Genomic DNA, 5,872 nt, shown 5'->3' with positions numbered 1-5,872 from the left:
GGAGGTGCATCTTCTGTCAATACCTCTGCGTCCAACTTTTCAATATGGGCCCATATCTGCATAAACAATATGAATGTTGCATAATGTCAGATAATTTACTAAGAGGTACTAAATCATTTTTGGGGATGCTACTAGAACAACAATTGAGGAGACAAAAATAAAAGTGTGCATAAAAATTAGATTGGTTTCAATTTTTGCAAAAACTTGCTACGATTATATTCAAAATTGAAATGCAAGCACTTAAATTATCATTACCTCAGTAGCGTACTGCCTAGAAAAGGCCTTCACATAACTCAAAGTAGTGATACACCACTGCTCCTTTTCACCTACATTATAAGCAACCCTTTTCTTCCCACCATTTGACTGACTGTAAAATAGATTAATAAGCCATGGTTAATACAAATTAATAGTATTTTCCATAAGATAAATTTGGTAATTGTTAACTATGCATCTTGGTAAGATAAGGACAGGCACAGGAACCTGTTTTGAGGTATTTGATTCTCAGTGTCTACTTCCATCGTTGACTGTTCTTCGAGGTCAACCGCCATCTCTTCAACTTGGTACAATTAGTCACGCAAAGATGATCAAGCCAAAAGACAATCAAAAAGTAAAAGAGGGATATTCCCAATCACTGTAAATTTAACTGAGAAAGAAGAATTGCAAATGAATTATCCATAAAAGCCAGATTAAGTACCTCCCATGGACGATCTGACAAATGAAATTGCTCAACATTTTCTTCAGAGAAGACCCATCTCACAATAGCCAAATTTGATATAAGCTGATAGCCCATCATTCGGTCAATTGCTATTGCTGTCATTTGTGTGTTACTCTTCCAGAAAGAACCGACTTCAGCTATCAGCATAATTTGCTTATCTTCATCTGGACATATTTTAGCAATGACTTGCCCATATCTTTCTAATACAGTTATCAAATGAGTGAAACTCTTGGATCCAATATTGAGAAGAGTTTGTATGACAACTCTGAGTGTAACTTCTAGACTATTATTTGAAGACACACTTTCATCAATCCATGAGATAATTTCACGGACAGGTGCCTTCCCTTTAACCATGTTGTTGAGATTTCCAGACAGCAATTGTTCATTGTTTAGCTGTTTATTGACATAAAATGAGAAATTATAAGAGGTTTATATATAATGACACCATAAACTCCGAGAAATTCATTCAACATTTAAACCGTCACATCATACCTGAAATATGAGCAATCCACATACAAACAAATATTACTTAAAATGGTTGCATCAAATTTTTTCATGGCAATCAACACACATATTTGCTTCGGCGGTGAATATATTTAACTCGCCATTTAGGAATGTTGTTCAAGTAGTCTTGCACTTTGCGCATCATGTGCATGCCTTGCCATCTTCTCTTGTTCTTGCTCTGAATTTCCCTCACTACAATTATATTATCAACTTGGATCTCTACTTTATCATATCTATATTCTTGAACCATACAGAAACCATCTACATTATGTAAAGTTGAAGAAGTATCCACTTATGTTCCCGTGGAAGTTAATCTGCAATATATCATTTGTACATTTATAAATCCAAAGCTTAGAACCGGAACAATTTCTAGTTAGAAATTACAAACCAATTAAACTAACATGGAAGAAGAACAAGTTTATTTATCTTACAAATTCTCTAAACGAGGCAAGAGATGCAGGTGCTTCGTGAAGTCATGAGCTACTTGAACAGCATTACCGGTGTCATTCTCTTCTTGAATCGTGACAATATCCATCTGCCTTGTTGCCTGAAGTAAAACAAAGGGAAATCCGAGTCGTAGGAGAATGTTAGTCAAAATTCATAAGAGAAGTTCACTAGATCATCCTTGCATGTTTTGTACTACCAATCAAAGAACTCTATTTCTAATTGATTTGATAACAGACTAAGAAATATGAAGCAAGAAACCTAATTCTGATGATTGACAGAAAATCAGTAAAACTCAAACCTGGCATGTCTTGTCTTTCTTTGATACATGCAATAGAGGCCTATACTCATTACACTGATCTTGTAAAAGAACTGAAGTAGGAAAATTCTGAGCCGAAAAACTAGTACACCACGAGGTGACCGTTGGCGCAACTTGTTCCCGGAGCATCAAAACTACAGGTTTATGAACAGACATTAATCATTATACACATTTTCAATTCAGGTAATTCTGAATTCTTTAAAACATCGTGAAATTCTTTTAAGTAAAGTCTGATCAAATATTGTTCTAGGTTAGAGACCGGACTCGTACAGACTCTAACCGAAGTTCATCCAAGTGGCTACTTTAAAACTTAAAATTGAACTAAAAAATCCTAAATAGCCCAGACATAAAACCCATTATCCAAATTAAAAAACACAAGCTTATTTATATGATTTAAATATTAAAATGAAAATTTATTTAATGAAGAAAATTGTAATCATGTTAAAAACCACTTTTTGGTGTACCAATTATGATTTTACTCGGTTAAAACATCCCTAGGCATGTAACCAAACACAGCCACGGTAAATACTGTAGCATCCCCCATCCCCCAGTCAATCAAAATTCCAGGACATTTACATAGATAGAAACCAAACAACTCCTGTTTAGGAGTAGCAACAATACTTACCACATGAAGTGGTCTTCACAACATATAGAACCTGATATCATTGAAAACCCAGCTCCTTTCCTTCACATAACAAGTAAATTACATATCTGTATTAAGCTAATAAGAAAAGAAGAAAAGGGAAAGCTGATATTATATAAAAACATAAACACTAAAGACTAACATATCTGCATTTTGTACATGTATGCATGATAGTGGCTAACTTGGTTAAATATATAACAACTGGTATTTTTGTTGTATGTTGGCAGATGAAACATTTCATTGTCAAAATTAATACAATGTATAACTTCAAATATTTAGATACTCATATTAAAATGCATTCATATATCTAAACAAAGTGAAAATTTAGCTTTTATTTAAGCAATGCATTTAAAGGAGAGAACTCACCAGACGTTTTAGCTTGTGTGAGTAATACTTTTGATGAGAAGGGTGTGTTTTTATATGATCATCCAAGTGACCTGCCCTGGAAAATAGGAATATTAGAATTCATTAGAATGCAAAAACACAATGAAAATATCACCTGTGGGAGGTCAGAAAGATCAGAATGCATAGTAAATTTTACATCTATGATTGCACCCATACATTGTTTTCGTGCTTTAGTTTATGTCCACGGTTACAAATTAGCACCAACAAAGACACCAACTATAAGCACATAATAATTTCCACATCAAAATTAAATCATCCACATCAACCCTTTGAACATCTTGAGTCTTAAAACTAGGGAATAACCAGAACAGTACAATATCACAAATTTCATCAAACTCAAATCCACTAAGAATTTCCAGCATTTTGGAATCCAGGAACATCTATACTCAAAGTTTGAGTATTTTAAAATTTAGAAACATATGCTAAAATACAAATTTCAGTAAACCACAGATCGAATTAAAACATATAGGTATCAGATAACATCCAAAACTGATAACCCCATCAAATGAAGCAAACATCAAAATAAACCACTCTTGGAATTCAAACATTAGGAATCAGAGAGCATCCATAAACGAACACGTGAAAAGATAAAAAGAATCAAGCCGACCAGAATGAGCAAACATTATCAAAATCAACCACTCTTGGAATTCAAACAAGTTGGAATCAGCTAACGATATACACAATGAACATCATCAAAATCAATTCTTACAATAACTTTATACACATTTGAGAATAACACAGCATCCAAAGCTATAAAAATCCAGCAATCAAACCAACGAAAACTCAAATTCCAATTACCTGCAAAGTATAAACTCCAGGAGGCAAAGCAGCAGCGACGTCATCCCTTTCATACTGCTCAAAAAACTCACACCTAGGAACAGTCATGCCCTCTACAGCCCTTGCCTTAATAACCCAACTAGCCGTCAATTTCCTACATCTAGTCTCAACTGAATCACAATTCTCAGCAGCCAGAACGTCATTATTAACACAAATATTCTTCTTCGAAGAGAATCCGAGCGCGAGCATCTTATCAACAGGACCATTACACTTAACCATATAAGCATGAAGTAGTCGAAGCTCGACAAGAGTCTTTTCCATCTCGTGAACCGTTCAGGTGCAGAAAATAAGCTTTCGCGGAGATTGAGCTTTCGAAAGTATGTAGCTTATGATTAGTGACAGTAATGCAATTGTTTTTCCCGTTCCTGGCGGCATTTCGAGTAAACAATGTCCTTTTTCATCTAGGGTTTGTTTTAATTCAATCATGTATGACAATTGTTCTGGGTATATGTAGTCGTATGGGAAATACAATGTTAATTCTTCAATCGTGAACTCCATTTCAAAGAACAAACCTGAGAAATCTCAGAATGGAAATAGCGAAATGAACCAAATTAGTGACGATTCTTAAGCACAGACACGGACAATCACACCAGACATGATAACACGCTATCACCAGGACGTATCATAGGCTTAATTTGTAAACCCTAATTTATGTGGTGGTAACTAACTCATGTAGAACTCAAAGCTACACACACTAGAGTCCTTAAAAAACTGATTATATAGTTTCTGTCATGGCAGGGTTTAAAGAAGAGTCAAATTTCCCCTTCAATGGTTTAGCAAAATTACCCACATCACTAAGAATTAAACTACTGGAATGTGTAACAAAACAGGTCACGTCTAAACCCCTAATTCACACAAACAATGTCACAGAAAAAGAAAAACAAGTTCACATGCACAAACAAAATTCATTTCAAACAAAATCAAGCAATAGGAACTAATTTGCGAGTACAAACCCTAATTCTTCAGCTACCAATGTCGCTCAAAGTATAAAACCCCTAATTCTTCCTTACCAATGTCGTCACTGTGAAATGGTTTCCTCTCAGCTTCGTTTGTCGTCACTGCGAAATGGATTCCTCTCAGTTTCAGTGAGCAAATGAGCGGTGCGGTGTTGGAGAAGAAGAGAGCGAATGAGCGAAGCCCTTTTCAATCGTCACAGAAGCGAAGCGAAGTTGAGCGAATGAGAAAGGATTCACAGAAACAACGCGATACACTTCCTGAAATCAAACTTTGCTGAAACTAGTTGATTGAAAGCGAAATCAAACTTTGCTGAAACTAGTTGATTGAAAGCGATGAAGTTCAGAGTTGATTGAAAAATGAGTTCGGTATGCATGTGATGCAATGCGATGAAGTTTCACTGAAAAATGGGTTCAGCGATGAAAAACACACACAGATTTAGTATATTTTGATTTTGTATATTTTAATAAATTATGTTATTAAAGAGTTTTAGTATTGCCACATAGATTATATATAGACCCATTAGTATTGTCACATAGATTATATATAGATCCATTAATATTGTCATATAGATTATATATTTTAAGTTATAAAATTAAACAATTTTTTTTATATAAATTTACACCCGTTTTTTAGTTTAAAAGGAGTAATTGAAATTTGATTATAATAAATTTTTTAATTTAAACCCGTTTTTAGAAAAAAGGGTGTATATTATAACCAGATAATGCAAAAGTGACATTTTATTTACAAAATTGCCACCAAAAATTCTCAATTACACCCGTTTTTAGTAAATCAGGTGTAAATTTTAAAATTATATTGTCTTATTTGTACTAGTGCCGTGTTTAAATGATTCTTAAAAATTGCATGCTTATGTAGTTATCAAGAAAATATATTCTTACATTAATGAGTCAAAAGAGATGTTAAACACTGTTGGTTTAATATTAAATTGTCAAATTTTACTATAAATAGTTTTTAATCAAACATGATGAATAATAACTCTCCAAATAAATTACTACTACCATTCCCCTCTCATAACTTCCATTTAAAACTA

General features: G+C 33.8%; 1 long non-coding RNA gene across 3 annotated transcripts; it reads right to left on the bottom strand.

The window, feature by feature from the left end:
- Positions 1-551: 551 nt before the first annotated feature.
- Positions 552-5,273, bottom strand: LOC131593439 (uncharacterized). 3 transcript variants are annotated; one of them, XR_009280976.1, is made up of 8 exons: positions 4,821-5,273; positions 3,829-4,379; positions 2,992-3,067; positions 2,608-2,667; positions 1,965-2,116; positions 1,651-1,766; positions 1,208-1,533; positions 552-1,108 (listed from the first exon to the last, which is right to left on the bottom strand). It is a non-coding gene; the product is annotated as an uncharacterized LOC131593439 (long non-coding RNA). The 3 variants fall into 3 exon arrangements; XR_009280975.1 differs by having other exon boundaries at positions 4,878-5,273; XR_009280977.1 differs by having other exon boundaries at positions 2,992-3,062; positions 4,878-5,273.
- Between the last annotated feature and the right edge of the window lie 599 nt (positions 5,274-5,872).

This window comes from Vicia villosa, linkage group LG3 (genome assembly GCF_029867415.1).
Source record: "Vicia villosa cultivar HV-30 ecotype Madison, WI linkage group LG3, Vvil1.0, whole genome shotgun sequence".
In the NCBI taxonomy this organism is placed as follows: Eukaryota; Viridiplantae; Streptophyta; class Magnoliopsida; order Fabales; family Fabaceae; genus Vicia; species Vicia villosa.
The sequence above is the reverse complement of the archived record's forward strand: the minus strand, read 5'-3'. Positions and strand labels throughout refer to the sequence as shown.